A 23,179-nucleotide genomic window follows, 5' to 3' on the forward strand; every position below is an offset into this window, starting at 1 on the left:
TGCCTGTCAGTCTGTCTTTTATTGTGTTTTCCCTTTTAGTTGTTGTCAACTTGTGCCTCGCGGTGCATTCTTAGAGTAGTCAGGGCGCTAATGACCACTGAAGTTGTGCGCCCGAAAACCACAAAAAAAAAAAAAAAAAAAAAAATGCTGTATCTAAAACCAGAATTAAACTAGCACATGAATAAAAAGGCATACTAATCATTTTCTACAGTGTAAATTCATTCCAAAAAAGAAAATGTCAGGCAGACTGCTAGAACTTCACCAAAGTATACACAATATGACTGTGATATAAAATGTAAAGGGTATTTATATTGTGTGCGCTGCACATGTTGTGCAACAGTTTTATTACTGTGATCTGCACACCTTGGTAATGCACAGTTAAATTGTGAAGTTCATGACAAGTGTGATATTGTAATTGTATCAGAAAAACAGACTGAAATGTCACAATGAGTCATGACAAGAAACTTTTTGAATTTTTTAGAGTTATTTGGACTTTCTCACTTCCTAGTCATCAAGACTTGATACTGCCATCCCCAGAGTGTGCTAAACAATTTTATAACGTAATAAAAGATGTCAGATTTGAATAACAGTGGAAAATGGACCAGTTTTCAATGCACATCCTCATGGTTGCTGCTTTCCAGGGTCTTATGTGCTCGCATTGCAAACCCCCTCTAGTTTTTAGGCGGTTTAGAACATAGTCATTCTAGTGAAAATGGTGTAAGGGTTTGCAGAAGACGCCTTTTTGTAAAAGTGGGCAAAAAATGGTCATTTTTAGTATTTTTGGAAAAATCGTCAACTTTGCCTTTAATTTGTGAAGTATAGCAAAGCAACAGGAGAATGAAATTCTATATTTTAAGATCTCGTACGGGTAAGTTGTTATGTGCAAAGTTTCACACTTATCCTGCAATTACTTCCGGAGATGTAAAAAATGAACTTCACATTTTTTCCGAGTGTAAATGTTTTCAGCTAACTTTGCTTCAAATTATCCGTATGGAAACTGCTCAGGAACTCTTTTCTTGTTATTTCACTTAAGAGGGGACAAAAAAATCATAAAAGTTACTAAGTTTTATTTCTTTAAAGAAAATATTGCCAGAGATGATACACCTCAAATTCGTTGAAAATTCATATGTGCACTGTTGGTAACTGCACTATGGTCAAACAAGTGACTGTATCTCTGAAAGTATTGAATTAGTGATTATGAAACTTTGCCAGTGTTTACTGGGAACATGTGTGAAAGTTCATACAAAATTTCATCAAAATCCGTTAAGGTTATGTGGGATCTGCTAGACCACTTGGCATGGAATGACTCCGCATCAGTGCAGAAAGGTATGACTTAGAACCCACTTTCCCTGCCACAATATGGGAGGAAATCAGATTGAAAACAAAATTTGAGAAATGTTCCTTTAGTGTCAAATTTGTACCCAAATGGATAGCAAGTCCATTTTGACCACAAAACTGTTCTTCTTTGGTGAATATATTGAGGAAAAATTCAAGGAAATGAAACTGATTAGCAAAATGCAGAGTGGCTCCATCTGGATTAAAACTGTGATCTCTACTCATTTACAGGCATTTATCTCCTTTGAGACGTTCAGTGATATTCCCATCACCATAACCCCTCAGAAGCGTCCCAACATGCTCAAGGGTGTAATTTTCTATCACAACCGCACATTGCAAACAAATGGAGAACTGCATGCAAACTTGGAACAATGAGGTGTCTCTTTCACTGTATTCGGAAGGGGCTATAAGATAAGAGGAGAAAATAACTTATTTTACCTTTCAAAAAGATCTGATTTCCTGACAACGTGAACGTAATGGTTACTATTGTGATGTACGAGGTGCTATCGAAAATTTTCAGTACTGGTGCTGCCATCTGTTGAAAACCTTACCTTTGGACTAATGGTCACCATCACCCTTGAAGTAGTTCCCATCCGCACGTCCCAGAGCTTCTGCCACTGGTCAAATGTTTTCTGGAAGTCCTGTTCTTTGAGGGTGTTTATCACCGCCAGCGATGCTTCTTGAATCCTCTCTAGTGTGTCAAACCAACGGCCTTTCAACTTGAGTTTCAGTTTTGGGAATGTCGCAAGGTGCCACATCTAGCGAGTACGGTGGGTGGGGCACAACCGCCATGTTGTTTTTTGCCAAAAAGGTCCTGATGAGCAAGAACGTGTGACAGGGCGCGTTGTCACGATGCAGCAGCCAGTTTCCTTGATGTCTAAGTTCGGGCCATCATCGCCACACGTTTTCATGGAGCCGTTGCAAAATGTCATAGTAGTACATGCAGAATTCATTGTTTGGTTGGGTGGGACAAATTCTTTGTGCACAGTTCCCTTGGTACCAAAGAAAACGATGATCATGTTCTTCACCTGTCTCGATTTTTTGGGTCTTAGAGAGCCCAGGCTCTTCCACTGCGACGATTGTTGCTTTGTCTCTGGGTCATAACCGTAAATCCAGCTCTCGTCACCAGTGATAAGCCGTGACAAGAAGGTTGGGTCATCAGCTGCAGTCTGACGAATGTCCGCTGTTCTGTTTGCGGATCCATCTTAAAATCACTACACACCAAACTCGGAGTATTATGGAAATCACTGTGGACATGCAACATGGCCTCCCAGCTGAATGCCACTCCACACACTGACTCATCAGATATGCAGCTCTTGCTACCTAGCGGTGCAAAGATCTAGTGCTCCTACTTTCCAGATGACAACACCAGTCCTGAGAATTTTGGATTCCACCTTGTAAAGCTGTACATTCCATCACTTGTGTAGTGTTGTAAATGTTTGTTTCTGGCCTCTCGATCCTGGTGACTAAGCCCCTGTTTATGCCAAGTGTGGCCTTGGTAGCTGTTCGAATACATCTGTTCCCTCTCGACATCCTTATTAGGGACTTCAGCTACCCACGCCCAACCAGTAGTGTGTCCTGAACCAGCATGCACCCAGAAGACAGTTACCTTTTTCTGGCCTGGCAGACAACACTGCGTAGCAGCTCGATATCAGCCAGATTGATGGAAAAACAGTCTATAAGCTGCACAACAGTTCATTTGTCCTCCATTCAAGATACTACATATTCCTCAACCAGAGATAAAATTCCTTAAGTAGAATAAAGATAAAAGTAGAAATAAGACGAGGTGAAATGAAAAGTGAAAGTAGATCAGAGTGATTTCATCTCAAATCATATAGGCCATATCAACTTGTGCTAATGAATTTCTCAGAAAAAAATATATTGGTCCTCTGTATCATAAGTGTTAAGGAATAAAGTATTTTCATTTTACCTGAATTTTTATAAATGGCACGGCCCTGTGTAAATAACTCTTTAAAACAATAGAGAATAAAAAATATAACTAATAAACCAAAAGTACTGGAGATCTGATTGATGTTTTGCATTAAAGGTCCCTCCTAGTGTGTTGAAATATAGTTGTTGTTTTTTGCACTTTCACATTGAGATTTCTGAGGTTGATGGTATCATATGCTGCTGTCAAATCTGTAAACACCACCCCTGTAGCTAGTCTTTTCTCAAACCCATCTTCTACATACTGGGTTAGGCTGAGAGCTTGACTAGTACAGGATTTGCCAGGCCGAAATCCTGCTTGCTCCTTTTTTAGGATGCCCTCAATCAGCTCTTTGAATCTGTTTAATATCAGTCTTACAAACAGTTTGTAAGTTGTACACAACAGAGATCGGCCGATAACTCTTAGGATCTTCTGGGTCCTTACCAGGCTTAAGAATTGCAATTATTTTTGCCTGCCTCCAGATTTTAGGGATTCATCCAGTTGTCCAACAGCAGTTCATAAACTCCAACCAGAGCAAACACCAAGATGTATCAGCTGTTCATTTTTAATATCATCTATGCCTGCGGCATTCCCAATCTTTTAACTTCGGATTGCTTCATTCAGTTCTGTTAATGTAAATGTGTGATAGAGTGTTTCATTATTTTGTTCTGGGCACGCATTTAGTTTTCTCGTATGCCCTTTCTTCAGTCTGTGTTCCGCTTTACCGTTTTTTAGCAACTGGGAGGCTATTTGGTTTGCTGCAACGCCAACAGAGCCTGGTGTACCTGCAGATATACCATTGAGCTTTTTGAGCAGTCTCCATGCTTTCTGACCACTGTGGGTCATTTTAATGCTTTCTACAGTGTGTTGCTACTTCTTTCTTCTATTTCTTTGCCCACTTCCATTGTTTCTGGGGAGATTGGGTTGGCGTCATAGAGATCACAATACGTTTCATATTTCTCTTTTGTCTCTTCGCTGTAGTCTGGAATGTACGATTTTCTACATCCTTTCAGTATACTCTACCATGCACAGTATTTTAAAGCTTTAACAAACTCACTGTAGTTTTCTGGTAGGGGTTGAAGAAATTAAAGTTTGTTGTCCACTTCTTTTGAGAAAGCTTCCCAGTTAGCTTTTTGAAAATTAAATTTGTTTCAAATGGGGAAACTCTGTTGGTTGAATCACTGGGTTGATTTTGCAGAGTATTGGCTGGTGCTGGGATTTTGGGATGGGATTCAATACGAGCTTTTGACTTACGTTTGCAAGAGTATTGCTAGTGAAACATAGATCTGGATTAGCCTCTTTTCCATCTGCCGCTGTTGAATGATGGAGGATGTTTTGGATCGTGGATCAAATGGGGCTTGTTGTTTTCAGCACACTGTCCACTAGTTTCCCATCTTTGTTAGTTTGTGTATATCCCCAGATCACATTGTGACTGTTGAAGTCTCCAATTATTAAATCTGGTATATCCTTGTTTTTCCCCAGCGGTGTACTGAACTGATACAGTAGGCCTATGTTGGGCGGCTTATCTACAGATGTTTGTTACCCTGATTTGGAGACACTATTTCTACACTATTCTGATCATTAGTGCTACCTTCTGTGATTTTGAGTTCATTCTTGACAAAAATTGCACTTCCGTATTGGTTATGGGGAATCTCTTTGATTCGCTGCATGCCAGGTATTCTTGGCCTTGTGGAGTCTGGCCCTCTGTGCGTTTCCTGGAGGCACAGAACATCGCACCTATAATCCTTGCACATGTTTGAAATAAGATCTTGTTTTGCATGTGACAGCCCTTCTGTGTTGAATGAGATGATTGTCAGTGTTGGCTCTGAAAGAAGCCTTTTGTGATCTCTCATTTTCCGCACTCTCATGAGGTTTGTAGTCACTACGTAGCAAGATTAGTTAGTAAAGTGCCGTTGCCCAGGGGACTCCCAAGTGGATATTTCTCACTCCTCTTAAAGGCTCTTTCTTTGTCCCCTATATAGTTGACACTCGCACACTTATGGGCTTCCTTTAACTTATAAATTTAGGATGAAAATACGAAATTTAAGTTAATTTTTCCACTTAATTTTTTTATCCCCCCCCCCCCCCCCCCCACACACACACACACACACACACACACACACACACACACACACACACACACACACACACCTAATTTGGAAAGTCACAGAACACTATCTTTTCTGTTGTATTACGAGATACTACAGATGTAATTACAAACATTATCTTCTCTACTTCAGCTATCTATATTATGTAAATATTTGTTATTAAAAATGTAAAAAATTGCATCTTTACAAGTTTTATGAATTATTTACTTGAAACCCCCTCCCCCCCCCCCCTCCCCCTGAAAACTTTTGGAAATTACACAAAATATTGTTTGGTTAATATGTTGTAGTCAGTGCAAACACAGTGGGCAGTATTCTTCTGTGTAAAGTGTTAAAAATTTTTCAACATTCTGCTCATTTTGCATCACAGAATTTCTAGTGTAAAATATGCATGTTGGCAATAGTTTCCAGCGCTCTTCTGTTTATAACAAACAAGTGAGAACTTTCACGTAAACCATTTTGCAATGAGTTTTGTGTTTGGTTTGAACTTTTTGTTAGATACAGTGTCAGTGGGGAAATACAGTAGTGAAAGAGTGAGGTATGTGGACTATGAAAAATAGCACAAGAAGGTGGTGGTTAAGAAAACTGAAAGACACTTCACAGCCGTTGGAAATTTGTCAGAGGTATTGCAGAAATATCTTAGTCCTCAAGTAATGTTACTAGCATGACATCCATTTTGCAGGTATTGCTACACTCACTACAAGAAGAAATTTAGCGACAGTCCACCTGAACAATCAGTCACCTAAAGAAGATAGGCAGATGTTTATATTCCTGACTGTGAAGTTGATGTGTTGAGTGTTAGAATATCTGTTGTAGCCGTTCTACATCCCCCCCTTTAATGTCCAAGAAAGGTGAGAAGCACAAGAAGAAAACAGCATGTAAAAAGAAAAGTGGAAGAAATTGAAACAAGCTTTACACAAGCAACATCTACAAAACTGTGAAGTGTATAATGTAGATAAATGTGACTTGGTTTCAAAACCTGAATACTGCTATCTCAGCAGCCACCTATACTGAGAAGGTACAGTTACTGACACTTATACCAGATAGGTATTCTAAGCAGCAGATAGCATACACATTTCCTCACATTATTTGATTTCAAAAGTTCATAAAATAATGAGAAAGGTATTTGGGCACACCCAGATTCTTATTGTGGGCATCCGTTGCAAGATGATACGATTACTGTTGCTTTGGAATATTTCCTAAGTGTGACAAAGATTGCAGCAGGCAATGTCCTAACCAGGCTGAATTTATCTCTGTTAATGAAAATTGTTAAAAAGGTAAAAAGATATGACAAGATCAATAATAGAAGCGTATCTCCTAATGAACAAGGGGAACCCGAATTATTGGTCTCATAAAATTCTACTCCCAAAATGGATAAAATGTCAGCCAGTGAAGGAAGTATGCACATGTATCTACTGCACTAATTTGAATCTTGTTTGTTTCGCATAAGCAGCGTCGTAGGAAGGCAGTACACAGAGGTGGACCTAATGTTTTTGTGTATGTGTCAAGAGGCACAAGATAAATGTTGGCTGCAGGAGTGTACAATGTGTCCTGGTGCTGAAGTGATGACTGTTGAAGCATTACATCTTCAGTATACTGACAATGACATAACCTATGCGTTGTGGGCGGGAGGAGAGTTGATGAAGACAGTAGAGCCAGAGAAGTTTGTTACAGAGGTTAGGCATTGAGTCATTAAAGGAATAGCCGACCATTGTATCCGGAGGATTCAGAGACAGGACATAGCAGAAGTAAAATCAGCCACATCCCAGAATACTGACACATTAGTTCTTCATTTCGACTTTGCTAAGGACTGGTCTGTTGCTTTGCAGAACAAAATTCAAAGTTATCAATGGCACACATCACAGGTATCAATATTCACATGTGTTGCTCAGTTCCTTGGAACATCACATTTTGCTATTGTCACTGATCTCATTCATGACAGTGCACATGCATGCTATGCTGTCAACATGATAATTGATAACATAGCATGTAAAAACAATGCATTTCCTAAACATGTGTATGTTACTGATGGCGCAGCATCTCATTTTAAAAACCTTTCAGCTTTATGAGCTTTGTCAAGACTGTAGTACAGGATTTAAGACAAAATAATGGATTTTTTCAGTAACATATCACGGAAAAAGTGCTTGTGATGGGGTAGGAGGTATCTTTAAACATCTTGCAACAATATTTAATCTCCAACCTGAAGCTGTAGATGCTATAAGAGATGCTACTGGATTTGTACACGCCATATCACCATTACTAACAAACATGAAACTCTTAATTCTAAGTGAAAGTACATTAGGGAATTCCATTTAAAAATCAGAGAAGAGTGGTCTGCTGTGAAGCCTATGGTAGGAATTCAATCAAGTAACCACTGAGTTGCACTCCAGAGTGGCACATACATTGCAAGAACAGTTCTCCATGAAATGTGACCTGTTACTTTGTGTGAAACGCAGAGACCACGGTATGCAGGTGCTGCACATGTCAGCCCTGTACTTAGCCATATTTGTAATTTTTCCTTGAAGAATGGTTAGTTTCCTGAATGATTAAAGCACTCAGTAGCACATACACTTTATAAAAAGGGAGAAATGGATAATGTAGAAAATTTCAGACCTATTTCAATGCCATCAGTGTTTGTTAAAGTTATTGAAAAGACTATGTAAGGATAATTGATCATTTTATATCATATAATTTGCTATCAAATGTACAGTTCGGCTTTAGAAGTCATCTAACTACTGAAAATGCTATATTCTTTTTCCTCTGTGAGGTACTATATAGGTGAAACAAAAGGTTTCGAACGGTAGGCATATTTCTTGATTTAACTAAGTCGTTAGATTGTGATCACAAAATGTTGCTCCAGAAGTTGGACCATTACGGAATCTGGGGAGTAGCTCACAATTGGTTCACCTCTTACTTCTGCAACAAACAGCAAAAGGTCATTATTCACAGTCTTGAGAATAGCTGTGATGTAGGATCTGAGTGGGGTACGGTTGAGTGGTGGTGCCCCAGGGATCAGTGTTGGGGCCACTCCTGTTCTTTATGTATATAAATGATATACCCTCCAGTATTTCTGTTTGCTGATGTAAGCTTGGTAGTAAAGGATGTTGTGTGCAACAGTGGCTTGGTTTCAAATAGTGCAGTTCATGACACAAGTTCATCGCTTGTGGAAAACAAACTAATGCTAAATCACAGTAAGACTCATTTTTTACAGTTTATAACACAATTCAATAAAACCTGAGGTTTTAATTTCACAGAATAGGCATATGATTAGTGAGACTGAACTCTTCATATTTCTAGGTGTCCAGATAGGTAGTGAACTGTCATGGAAAGCCTGTGTTCAGGATCTTGTTTAAAGACTTAATGCTGCCATTTTAACTATTCGAATGGTATCTGAAGTTATCGTTAGACATGAAAATTAGTCTACTTCGCTTATTTTCATTCGCTTATGTCATATGGTATTATATTTTGGGGTAAGTCTCCCCATTCTAAAAGGATATTTTTGGCTCAGAAATGGGTGGATCGGGCAATAAGTGGTGTAAGTTCACAAACCTCTTATCGACCTCTGTTCGTGAGTCTAGGTATTTTGACATTGGCCTCTCAATATATATATATTCCTCTCTGTCATTTCTTGTTAACAATATTAGCTTATTCCCAAGAATAAGCAGCTTTCACCCAGTTAATACTCAGCTGAAATCAAACCTGCATTTGGATCGAGCTTCCTGAACTCTTGTGCAGAAAGGTGTGCAATATACTGCTGCATCCATTTTCAGTAAGTTACCACTAGAATTAAAAAATCTTTCCAGTAACCCACGTGCTTTCAAATCGAAACTGAAGAGTTTCCTCATGGGTCACTCCTCCTATTCTGTCAGAGTTCCTTGAAAAATTAAGCTGATTCTTGTTGTATTGTTGATTGCATTTACTTAAACTTATGGCTTGCCTTTTTTGGGTTCATAAACATTTTATTTTTATCTGTTATTACTTTTATGTTGTAATTTCATGCACTGACATGTTCCATGACCTTGGAGATTTGCTCCTCAATTTGGTCCTACAGAACTTGATATGTAAATAAATAAATAAATAACATTAGAAGACTTTGTGGTGAGTCAATTCATTTGTTGTGAGTATGACAATCAGTGGTGGGTGGGACAGGTAATAAGTATCTCTCATGAGCTGCAAGATATAACTATCTCCTTTATGACACTTCATGCTCCTGCTAGCTTTTTCAAATGGCCATCATCAAAAGATCAGTGTGGAATTCCCATTTCCCAAGTACTGTTTCAATAGTGCAGTGTTTATTCTAGGCAATTTTAATTCAGGGAAAGTCATGAAGATGTAAAATCATGACTAAAGATATAAATATAATAGAGGGAAACATTCCACGTGGGAAAAATATATCTAAAAGAAAGATGATGAAACTTACCAAACAAAAGCGCTGGCAGGTCGATAGACACACTAACAAACACAAACATACACACAAAATTCTAGCTTTCGCAACCAATGGTTGCCTCGTCAGGAAAGAGGGAAGGAGAAGGAAAGACAAAAGGATATGGGTTTTAAGGGAGAGGGTAAGGAGTCATTCCAATCCCGGGAGCGGAAAGACTTACCTTAGGGGGAAAAAAGGACAGGTATACACTCGCACACACACACATATCCATCCACACATACACAGACACAAGCAGACATTTGTAAAGGCAAAGAGTTTGGGCAGAGATGTCAGTCGGGGCGGATGTACAGAGGCAAAGATGAAGTTGAAAGACAGGTGAGGTATGAGCGGCGGCAAATTGAAATTAGAAATTAGCGGAGATTGAGGCCTGGCGGATAGCGAGAAGAAAGGATATGCTGAAGGGCAAGTTCCCATCTCCGGAGTTCTGACAGGTTGGTGTTAGTGGGAAGTATCCAGATAACCCGGACAGTGTAACACTGTGCCAAGATGTGCTGGCCGTGCACCAAGGCATGTTTAGCCACAGGGTGATCCTCATTACCAACAAACACTGTCTGCCTGTGTCCATTCATGCGAATGGACAGTTTGTTGCTGGTGATTCCCACATAGAACGCTTCACAGTGTAGGCAGGTCAGTTGGTAAATCACGTGGGTGCTTTCACATCATTAATTTGAAGCCAACAGTCACGTTTGTTATTGTTATCGTTATTGTTATTGTCACTGTTACATTTCGAAGTCTTTTGTCGTCTTATTTCCTCCTTCTGTTTTTGCCAGCAGTTTCACTTTCTATTCACCTTCTCCTTTTTTACCGTAATCCAGTATACAATTTTATCCCGTCGATATACACTCAACAATACGTAATAATACGTAAATCACTTCGAAACCATAACCAAAAAAAAATATTTTTTTTCCGCTTTGCTGCTATAAAATCCACCGTTTCCAATCCACAAACAGTTCCTTTTAGCTATTAAACAACCCTTTCGGCAGTTTTAATAACTTTTGCTTTATTTCCATTTCCGTTTTTCTCACATCACCGATCATTTTTAGCCGCTTCCCACAGGTTTTAACGTCATTATTTCTTCATCAAACAATTGTTAGCTTCATTTCCATAATCTGCCACCACGAAACCACTCCTTTTAATACATCCTCACGTAGTTTTTTCGAAATTTTCCCGAATTTCTCCACCCTTTAACGTGTTTTGGCAGCAACACAACCACCTAACCTTTATGCACATCATTATCTACCTACACAAGTTCACCACAGGATCAACATAGCCCAGCCCTAACCAACCCTTTCTCGCCTTTTTTCACACCAGATCTCCATTTGCTTTCTAATTTTACCTTTATCTCTCCCCATATATTTTTTCATATTTATTTTCATTTTCATTTCAGCCTTGTGTTCCACTTTCCACCTTCTAGTACCATGTCACCCTCACAACACCTTCACAACGACCCCATTAAGTTTTATTTACATTCCCTCCGCAAACATGCCTTCGCCCTAGCCAGATTACACTCCCATATTTTATTTTCTCAGGCTTGTCTGACATTTGGCATCACCCCCAAAGGCCTCACACTTAAAGTTCCCATCTCTGGCTGTAACCCTTCTTTCCATCAGTCCCTATACCAGTTCCAAACCAAACAATCCATTGCCCTCACCCACCTAATCCTTCACCTACACATCCACTCAGCCAATCAACACGCCCATCAACTCCTATCCTTTATAAAAATCCTCAATCTTTCCACTCCCACATCCACACCTGTTGTTCAGAGCATCCTCCTACAGGCCAACTGCAAATTAGAACAGCATGCCACCCTCCACCTTAAAAAACTATCCAATCTCCTGGTTTCCCACCTCCGGAAAGGCAACTCACTCACCCTTCACAACCTTTCCAGCAAACCTCAACCTCCTCTCATTGCACACAAACCCAGTCTCTCCCATCTACTCAATCTCCCACTTCCAGCTCCACTCCCTCCAAGACCTCAAAATTCCAATCAACGCAATCTGGAACCACAACACCCCAATTCAGTAGTTAACCTTTCCTCCAAACCTCTCTCCCAATCCGAAACCTCTGTCCTATCCAAAGGCCTCACCTTCAGCCCCACTCCCAGATTTAACCAAACAGCCCTCGTCAAAGATTTACTGTCCTACACCCGTACTCTCTGCTGGAAATATCACTTTGCCACGAAGAAAAATGATCCTAATCCTACTCCTAATGATCCAACTCCCCAAGACACTATCCAAATTGAACCATGCCTGGAACAGTTCCGTCCTCCGTCACAGCGGGACCCACCTCCTCTTCCTCAAAATCACCCTCTCCTAACCTTCCAGGAATTTCTGACTTCCAGCCTTGCCTCTCAATCCTTCTTAAAAAACCTTAATCCTACTCCCAACATCACCACTGCTGAAGCCCAGGCTATCCGTGATCTGAAGGCTGACCGATCCATCGTCATTCTTCCGGCGGACAAGGGTTCCACAACTGTGGTACTTGATCGTCGGGAGTATGTTGCTGAGGGACTGCGTCAGCTTTCAGACAACACTACTTACAAAGTTTGCCAAGGCAATCCCATTCCTGATGTCCAGGCGGAGCTTCAAGGAATCCTCAGAACCTTAGGCCCCCTACAAAACCTTTCACCCGACTCCATCAACCTCCCGACCCCACCAACACCCCGCACCCCTACCTTCTACCTTCTTCCCAAAATTCACAAACCCAATCATCCCGGCTGTCCCATTGTAGCTGGTTACCAAGCCCCCACCGAACGCATCTCTGCCTACGTAGATCAACACCTTCAACCCATTACATGCAGTCTCCCATCCTTCATCAAAGACACCAACCACTTTCTCAAACGCCTGGAATCCCTACCCAGTCTGTTACCCCCGGAAACCATCCTTGTAACCATTGATGCCACTTCCTTATACACAAATATTCCGCATGTCCAGGGCCTCGCTGCGATGGAGCACTTCCTTTCACGCCGATCACCTGCCGCCCTACCTAAAACCTCTTTCCTCATTACCTTAGCCAGCTTCATCCTGACCCACAACTTCTTCACTTTTGAAGGCCAGACATACCAACAATTAAAGGGAACAGCCATGGGTACCAGGATGGCCCCCTCGTATGCCAACCTATTCATGGGTCGCTTAGAGGAAGCCTTCCTGGTTACCCAGGCCTGCCAACCCGAAGTTTGGTACAGATTTATTGATGACATTTTCGTGATCTGGACTCACAGTGAAGAAGAACTCCAGAATTTCCTCTCCAACCTTAACTCCTTTGGTTCCATCAGATTCACCTGGTCCTACTCCAAATCCCATGCCACTTTCCTTGACGTTGACCTCCACCTGTCCAATGGCCAGCTTCACACGTCCGTCCACATTAAACCCACCAACAAGCAACAGTACCTCCATTATGACAGCTGCCACCCATTCCACATCAAACGGTCCCTTCCCTACAGCCTAGGTCTTCGTGGCAAACGAATCTGCTCCAGTCTGGAATCCTTGAACCATTACACCAACAACCTGAAAACAGCTTTTGCATCCCGTAACTACCCTCCCGACCTGGTACAGAAGCAAATAACCAGAGCCACATCCTCATCTCCTCAAACCCGGAACCTTCCACAGAAGAACCCCAAAAGTGCCCCACTTGTGACAGGATACTTTCCGGGACTGGATCAGATTCTGAATGTGGCTCTCCAGCAGGGATACGACTTCCTCAAATCCTGCCCCGAAATGAGATCCATCCTTCATGAAATCCTCCCCACTCCACCAAGAGTGTCTTTCCGCCGTTCACCTAACCTTCGCAACCTCTTAGTTCATCCCTATGAAATCCCCAAACCACCTTCCCTACCCTCTGGCTCCTACCCCTGTAACCGCCCCCGGTGTAAAACCTGTCCCATGCACCCTCCCACCACCACCTATTCCAGTCCTGTAACCCGGAAGGTGTACACGATCAAAGGCAGAGCCACGTGTGAAAGCACCCACGTGATTTACCAACTGACCTGCCTACACTGTGAAGCGTTCTATGTGGGAATGACCAGCAACAAACTGTCCATTCGCATGAATGGACACAGGCAGACAGTGTTTGTTGGTAATGAGGATCACCCTGTGGCTAAACATGCCTTGGTGCACGGCCAGCACATCTTGGCACAGTGTTACACTGTCCGGGTTATCTGGATACTTCCCACTAACACCAACCTGTCAGAACTCCGGAGATGGGAACTTGCCCTTCAGCATATCCTTTCTTCTCGCTATCCGCCAGGCCTCAATCTCCGCTAATTTCTAATTTCAATTTGCCGCCGCTCATACCTCACCTGTCTTTCAACTTCATCTTTGCCTCTGTACATCCGCCCCGACTGACATCTCTGCCCAAACTCTTTGCCTTTACAAATGTCTGCTTGTGTCTGTGTATGTGTGGATGGATATGTGTGTGTGTGCGAGTGTATACCTGTCCTTTTTTCCCCCTAAGGTAAGTCTTTCCGCTCCCGGGATTGGAATGACTCCTTACCCTCTCCCTTAAAACCCATATCCTTTTGTCTTTCCTTCTCCTTCCCTCTTTCCTGACGAGGCAACCATTGGTTGCGAAAGCTAGAATTTTGTGTGTATGTTTGTGTTTGTTAGTGTGTCTATCGACCTGCCAGCGCTTTTGTTTGGTAAGTTTCATCATCTTTCTTTTAGATATACGACTAAAGATATATATGGATATAAATATTCTGTATCTCATTTTTGTTGTAAAGCAAAAATCAAGCAATGGAAAATCCAGGATGGAATGTAACACATTAGGCAGTGTGGTTTCAGTTGCCTGAGAGTGCAGTCATGTGAGAGAGTTTCATTTGTGTGTGTGTGTGTGTGTGTGTGTGTGTGTGTGTGTGTGTGTGTGTGTGTGTGTGTTTGTTTGTGTTTGTGTTTGACAAAGGCCTTACTGTCCAAAAGCTTCATTTGTGACAGTCTTTTTGTTGCACCTATCTGTGACTCGGCATCTCTGCTTTTGTTATAAAGCTTCTGAACAAAATTATGAATTGTTTTCCCCACTCACTTATAATGTGTTGTAGAGTAAGTATTTTGATTCAGAAATTCCAGTTTTGCATGACATTTGCTTAGTCAGTGTCCGTAATTTTTTTAGAGTAAAGCTGGGTCCACCAAAAAAAATTTCTCACACTTTGCACAGACAAGCATTGCCTACTCTGATTGTATGTTCCCTAAGTACAGTGACCAACTAACATACACTCCTGGAAATGGAAAAAAGAACACATTGACACCGGTGTGTCAGACCCACCATACTTGCTCCGGACACTGCGAGAGGGCTGTACAAGCAATGATCACACGCACGGCACAGCGGACACACCAGGAACCGCGGTGTTGGCCGTCAAATGGCGCTAGCTGCGTAGCATTTGTGCACCGCCGCCGTCAGTGTCAGCCAGTTTGCCGTGGCATACGGAGCTCCATCGCAGTCTTTAACACTGGTAGCATGCCGCGACAGCGTGGACGTGAACCGTATGTGCAGTTGACGGACTTTGAGCGAGGGCGTATAGTGGGCATGCGGGAGGCCGGGTGGACGTACCGCCGAATTGCTCAACACGTGGGGCGTGAGGTCTCCACAGTACATCGATGTTGTCGCCAGTGGTCGGCGGAAGGTGCACGTGCCCGTCGACCTGGGACCGGACCGCAGCGACGCACGGATGCACGCCAAGACCGTAGGATCCTACGCAGTGCAGTAGGGGACTGCACCGCCACTTCCCAGCAAATTAGGGACACTGTTGCTCCCGGGGTATCGGCGAGGACCATTCGCAACCATCTCCATGAAGCTGGGCTACGGTCCCGCACACCGTTAGGCCATCTTTCGCTCACGCCCCAACATCGTGCAGCCCGCCTCCAGTGGTGTCGCGACAGGCGTGAATGGAGGGACGAATGGAGACGTGTCGTCTTCAGCGATGAGAGTCGCTTCTGCCTTGGTGCCAATGATGGTCGTATGCGTGTTTGGCGCCGTGCAGGTGAGCGCCACAATCAGGACTGCATACGACCGAGGCACACAGGGCCAACACCCGGCATCATGGTGTGGGGAGCGATCTCCTACACTGGCCGTACACCACTGGTGATCGTCGAGGGGACACTGAATAGTGCACGGTACATCCAAACCGTCATCGAACCCATCGTTCCACCATTCCTAGACCGGCAAGGGAACTTGCTGTTCCAACAGGACAATGCACGTGCGCATGTATCCTGTGCCACCCAACGTGCTCTAGAAGGTGTAAGTCAACTACCCTGGCCAGCAAGATCTCCGGATCTGTCCCCCATTGAGCATGTTTGAGACTGGATGAAGCGTCGTCTCATGCGGTCTGCACGTCCAGCACGAACGCTGGTCCAACTGAGGCGCCAGGTGGAAATGGCATGGCAAGCCGTTCCACAGGACTACATCCAGCATCTCTACGATCGTCTCCATGGGAGAATAGCAGCCTGCATTGCTGCGAAAGGTGGATATACACTGTACTAGTGCCGACATTGTGCATGCTCTGTTGCCTGTGTCTATGTGCCTGTGGTTCTGTCAGTGTGATCATGTGATGTATCTGACCCCAGGAATGTGTCAATAAAGTTTCCCCTTCCTGGGACAATGAATTCACGGTGTTCTTATTTCAATTTCCAGGAGTGTAGTATGAAATTTTTAGAACAATTTGGATGGGGGTATTTGCAAATTAATTTCTAAATAACCCAAAAATTTCAGATTTTCTCTTTTTTTTCTTTACATATAAATATTTTGACTGTTTAGGAATTTCATGCATTAATGTCATAGCTGACAGTTAGCAGTCCTTCCACTTCATCATTTCTCAAGACAGTTAACATCCTACGACTATTCATCTTTTCAAAACATAATTTTGAAATTCGCAAAAAGTTATAAATTTTTGTAGTTTATTTTTTTAAAAAAGAAGCCAGGTGTGTGTGTGTGTGTGTGTGTGTGTGTGTGTGTGTGTGTGTGTGTGTGTGTGTGTGAATTCTGCCTCATAATATTGGGAACAAAGTATTTATTCAAAATAAATTCAGATCTTTATCACTTTTGGTTTGTTTATTACAATTTTTCAATTTTCCCTTTTGTTATGACATTTTCACAAATTCTCTCACTTAGAGAGGTCTGTAACATTTTAACAAATAGTCATAAATCAAAATAGTGTAGTTTTGGAGAGGTATCATGTGGAACTTCAACATATATTTTGTAACACATTCACTCTTGACCTGTACGATTTGAGATGAAATTGCCCATCAGGCAACTTCAGCTGTACATGATCCCTAACTGAAAGGGAACTAAGGCATCTAGAGATACAAATTATTATAGCAGGTCAAGTAACTTTATTGAATGCTGCAATACACTTCTGTGACACAGACCCATGACACTATTTTTCAGCATAGTCGCAAAGTCTCTGTAAACAATGGGCAGAATGTTCTACCAGTCATTTAATTACTCAGATATGGAAATCCTCTCATTCATCATGGAGCCATTCAAGAACCTTTGTGTGAAAGTCCTCATGTTGACAAATCTATCTCCCTCCTCCTCCTCCTCCTCCTCCTCCTCCTCCTCCTCTTCCTCTTCTTCCTCCTCCCACCACCCTACAAAATGTTGTTTCAGCTTGCTAGACTTCCTGATAAGTGTCACCCACATGTGTGATGTCTTGTCAAGTTGTTTACGCCATTTCCCTAAGACTGGACATGACATCGCATTTATTCCATATACTGTGAAAATTTCACAGGGAATCCTTGTGGAATGTAGATGTTTTGCCCACATGAATTGTGCTGTTGCATACTTCAGCTTTGGAGTATGTTACTAGTTGGCACATGATTCCACACAGCTGTTATCTGTACTGTGACAGTACTCTGTTTGCAGGAGCCTGGAACATGTACTCTCTCCAGCAATGTACCGTCCTTGTTGTTCAGTGACCTTAGTGAGAGACAATGTGTAACTTCCTTTCTGAAGTCCCTACATAGTTAACCTGGCCTGTTAGCTAGCTCCATCTTTCCTCTGGTGATTTCAGTACCCATTGTGGGGTGGTGGTACACCATCCAGCTGAAGCAGTGTATTAGAAAAAGTAATCATAGATTTGTGTTTCTGTATCACATTGAACATACTCAACCATGTCTCTTAGACTTGTACTTCAATCCAGTGGAAGGTACATGACGATTTCTGTTACAGTGGTAGATTCCCAGTACCCGTGTCCCTCCCAAACAGTTATGACTGACCACAGTGGACGGTAAAGGAAATTGATTGTATTGTTTTCAATGTTGCTCTGTCACCTGATGCTATTCCTCGGGGGATTATTAACAGTGAACTCTGAGATACAACTACTGCATCAGTAATAGCAGCACAATTTATTATTCCCATTTCTGTGAGAATACTGCATCAGAAACATGATACACGGGAAATTGCTGAAGCAATCAAAGATCACAGGTAGCTGCTCAAAGAATATAATTGGCACTCTCCAACCATTAGTGTTGCTGAACAGCGGCTGCAGGGTGCAGTAAGGAAAGTGCTCTCACCCGTGGATTTCAGTTTTCCATTGCCAAAACATTGGTTATGCACTTCTGTCGACGTAGACCTGTTCATCTACATCCAAAACTATACATTCTTAGTGAACTGTCCAAAGTAGTACTTCCCTCTTTTGGGGACTTTGATTTGATGCCCCTTTGATGTGGTTGCCACATATTCAACAGCTTAAAAAGTTCAGTTTGAAGCTCATTACTCACCACGGCCTCAGTCACGCCTCCGAGGATGTGGAATTTAGATCCCACTCTCACCACTTTCGTATTGAAGATGGTGCTGAGCAGACCTTTAAACTTTTTAATAAATATTTGAAGTTGCTTGCACCTAATGAGTGAAACTAGAAATAAATTATGTATATATGCACTATGGTGGTTTATCTGTATATTAATTAAAACAGTTATTGTGTCCCTTGCAGGCAATGTGTACATTTGCTAAAAGTAAATTTTCTTCGATCATCATGATCATCACAGTAGTCTTCCAGGGGGCTCACAACTCTTTTGTTGTCACGTGCATGACAAGCACATGATCATGAGCAAGTTTTCATTTCCTACTATCCTCATGCTGGCAGTCCCTTCCCTTCGCCGGCTATACAATATACTCGTGCTACCACCAGAAATTTTCCAGTGAAATGACTGCCACCAAGCAGCAGAAATTGTTTAGTGCTGTATATTGTAATGCAGGAAATGCATTTTCCAGCAACTTTCACTCAGGTCTTGCATAAGTATAGAGCATATTTTAATAAATGAACTGGCTCTGAAAGTACATCAGGAGTGGAAATGTTTGTATTTCATAGGAAGGTGTAGCTGTACTATTACAAACGTGACAAAGCTTACTATTTGTAACATTTACCTACTACCATATAGGGCTGTAACAGACAAAGACCTTCTCTGATCACTGACTGCCTCAACCTATACTTTTTTGTTGATTTCAGTGCACATAGACTCTTGTTGGGTGGAACGAAAATAGGTTGAGGCATTTTAGTTGAAGAACTCCGACCATGACATGTATTTTTAATAACAATTCTCCCACACATTTTAGTGCAGCATATAGAACGCACTTGGGTAAAGGCCTTTTCGTCTGGTGTACTGGACCCCCTTACCTCCATCCAGTAGGGAGTTTGATAATTTGTTCAACAGTGAACATGTGCCACTCATCTTGTCTGTACCACTCTGCCACCCAACTTGATGCCAAACTATATGGACCATTAAGAAAGCTGATTGAAAATCTCCACCGTAACTTCTGATACTGTACCTGCTAAAGATACTGGTACCACTGTACAGGGTACAACTATCAGTTTTGCTCACAGCAAAAAAGACATCACGATTTCCTAAGGATTTACATGTCGAAAACCAGTTCCATGGAGAAATCACAAAATTGCTTTTAGAATACTGACTGCCAAGACTCACTAATTGTCAGAAAGAATTTGTGGAAAAATAGTTAGTTACCAAGCGGACCTAAGTTTCCTGTTCCTAGGTACTGGCAAAGGTAAGTAGATCACTGGATGCCAGATGACTGTCCTCTAGCCCAGCATTTCCAGAACTGGGTTTGATGGAACATTGGTGTTCCTTGGGAAGCAAATAAGCACTCCACAAAAAAGTACTGGTATTAATCAAAATTGCATTTTCCCTAATGTTTTGATGCTTCTAATTATTTCTTTAAAATTTTATTATAATCTCTGTGTTAGTTATAATTAAAATTGACATAATCACTAAATAAAACAAGTCTCTCTCTCTCTCTCTCTCTCTCTCTCTCTCTCTCTCTCTCTCTCTCTCTCTCTCTCTCTCTCTTTTACTAACCTTCAAAATAAGCAAGGTGTTCCATCAAAGTACCAGGATTCACAAAGTATTCTGTCAGAGGAAGAGTTTGGGAATCCCTGCTGTAGCCTTCCATCTACTTCAGAGGCTGATGAAAATGATCACCCTGACCATTACCAAACACCAACGAGAAACATACTGTTTCTCCACCTAATCAACTTGAAATTGTGCTGCATCTTGGCCCCAGGTTCTAATAAAGCCTTAATCAAATGTTGTAACGTTTAGCAGTGAAAGGCATACACCAAATTTTATCACTTTTTAACTGCACCTCGCAACCATTGTCTAGGGGTAGTGTCTTGGACTAGGAAACAAATGTCTTGACATCTGGGTTTGAACCCTGTCACTGCTTAAATTTAGAATGAAAATCAGCAGCAATGGCAGCTGAGGGCTTAAAGTACAGTGAGTCCACCTCATTCTGTCAATGGTCTTGTCGAAGAAAGCAGAGTTGTCGACAGTATTTCAGGGTAAAATCTTGCCCTTGGAGTGGCAAACTGCTCCTAAGAGGCAGAAGCATCGAAACCACTGCATTAAATACATGCAATGTGTATCCAAAGAGCTTGTGGCCTGAAATTGAAAAAGTGTCTTGATCATCTCCCCATTGGCAAAAGATTCCATGATAGTCCCCCATTTGGATCCCTGTAAGAAGACTGTCTAAGGGAGGAACCACGAGAGAAAAATTGAATAACCAACAAAAAGGTAACATTGCGAGAGTGTGAGCATGGAATGTTAAAAGTTTCAGTGAGTTAGGGAAGCTGGAAAAATGAAAGGGAAATGGAAAGGTTCAAAATGGATATTGTGGGCGGGATCAGTGAGGTGAGGTGAAATGGAAATATTTCCAGTCGGGCACATATAAGGTAATATTAACAACACCATAAAATTTTATAACAGGAGTAGAATCTGTTACGGATAGGAAGGTAGGGTAGAGAGTGGGTTACTGTGAACATTTCAGTGATAGTGTTGTCATCAAAATCAACAGCAAACCACTGCCAACCACAGTAGTTCAGGTATGTATGCTGATGTCACAAGCAGTTGATCGAGATAAAGTATTGAGGATATTGAACAGGTAACTCAATACGTAAAGGGATACGACCATCTAATAACTATGAAGAATACAGTAGTATGGGAGGGAACAGAAGACATAGTTAAGAGAATATTGGCATGGTAGTATGAATGAGAAGGAAGAAAGATTGAGCTCTGCAATAATTTCAGTTGGTAATAGCAAATACACTATTCAAAAATCACAAAAGGAGAGTATACTAGGAAAATACATGGAGACATGGGAAGGTTCCAGCTGAGTTACATAATCATTGGACAGACATTCCAAAATCGGATCTTGAATTCTAAGGCGCACCCAGAAGAAGATGGACTCGGGTCACAATTTAGTAATGAAGAGTAAATATAAGTTTAAGAGAATCATCTGGAAGAATCAGTGAGGAAAGAAATGGAGTACTGTAGAGTAACGAAATGCCTTGGAAGTTTTCTAAGGCTGTATGTACAGTAATAATGATTACATCGGACTTTTCAGTTGAAGAGGAATGAATAACGATGAAAAGGGCAATTACAGAAGTTGGACAGACGAACATTAAGTCAGATAGGGTGAAATTGTCTGAAAATTTAAAAAAAAATAAAAATTATGGTTAAGACCTATTCATTAGTGGTGGAAATTCTCTTATTTTAGTTACTATATTTAATGTTGAGAAGTTCTTAACCTATCTCAATAATAATCATTTTCTGGAGTACTGATTTTTTTAAACTTTTAGTAAGCGAAAGCTTTTATTCAAGTGAATGGTATAAAACACCTTGTCTTGGTCTTCCGTACATTGTGCATAGTCCCTTCACAGTGACAACTAAAGCAGTGACAAAAGTCAATCTATTATATTTACCTATTTGTAGATACATAAATAAAACATTGCAAATTCTTGGTAGAATGTACACAAGTTTGACCACCTTTCCTTGAGTGGTTCTTTTATGAACAAACATTCGTGAATGCTGCAAAAATGTGAGCTAATGAACACAGCAACATTGTGACAGTGGATACAGAAATAATTTTCTATAATAGTCTACTAGTGGAGTGAGAAGTTATTGTTGGCATTGTCTATACATTAACTTACGAATTTGTCATATTAGGCAATAGTTTTCTTTGTTGCATCATACAATTGAGATCATAAGACTAGTCAGTGTGAAAATGCCTGAAAGTGCATACGAATGTAAATCTGGTTAATTGAAGAAATAGCTTGGAGGTTTTAGAACTTCGTCTCTCAGAACTTTGAAATGGAGAATAAGCATTAACAGGACTAGCAAAATGTGTAAAATTTCCAAAGAAATCTTGATAAACAGAAATCATGCTCGTCATAGTAAAAACACAAGGTGATCAGCCAGGTTTCAGTGGTGAAGAAGGTTTGTTTCCTCGGAATTTCAGAAATCAAATTTGTGTTAAAATATTTTCTCCATAAACTTTGTTTGTGTGTTACTCTTCAGTTAGTATTAAAAAAAATTCTCATGTAGCTTGCTATTTACTTTGTGTTACTGCTGCTCACTTGAACATATGACAATGCAATAATTAATGAATATGCATAGGGTTGCAATAATGAAGCAACACAATTTTTGATTTGTGCACTTAACGATAGGTAGTATAGTAATAAATCTTCATATCTGTGTTGGGAAAGGACCATACCAGAGCTAATAAAAAGTAGTGAAGCTGGCTAAAGACAGAGATAAGTACAGCCAAAATTTTTGCAAGTGACTAAGTGGTACATAAAAAGGGTAGACTACATTCAGTTGGTGGCAGCCTGTCTTCTGCTGTTAGAATTAATTTATCTTGTAGCGGAATTGGCATAGATAGTTGCTGTGAGTTAGTGTAGGTACAGGTTTATGCTTGACAACTGGAATAAGGTAATTGGTTTCTTTTACCAATCTCTTAAGACGATATAGCTGTGAAACAGTTCAAAGAAGCCTTGAGTCGCATTTCCATATAAGTACCCCAGTCATACAATTATACTTTGTATAAAAACAAAGATGAGGTGACTTACCGAATGAAAGCGCTGGC

General features: G+C 41.2%; 1 protein-coding gene across 2 annotated transcripts in view; it reads left to right on the top strand.

Moving 5' to 3' along the window:
* Nucleotides 1-23,179, top strand: part of LOC124709453 (probable E3 ubiquitin-protein ligase ATL44) — a 63,065-nt gene that overhangs the window by 17,155 nt on the left and 22,731 nt on the right. The gene's annotated exons all lie outside the window — the stretch shown is intronic.

This window comes from Schistocerca piceifrons, chromosome 1 (genome assembly GCF_021461385.2).
Source record: "Schistocerca piceifrons isolate TAMUIC-IGC-003096 chromosome 1, iqSchPice1.1, whole genome shotgun sequence".
NCBI classification, from domain to species: domain Eukaryota; kingdom Metazoa; phylum Arthropoda; class Insecta; order Orthoptera; family Acrididae; genus Schistocerca; species Schistocerca piceifrons.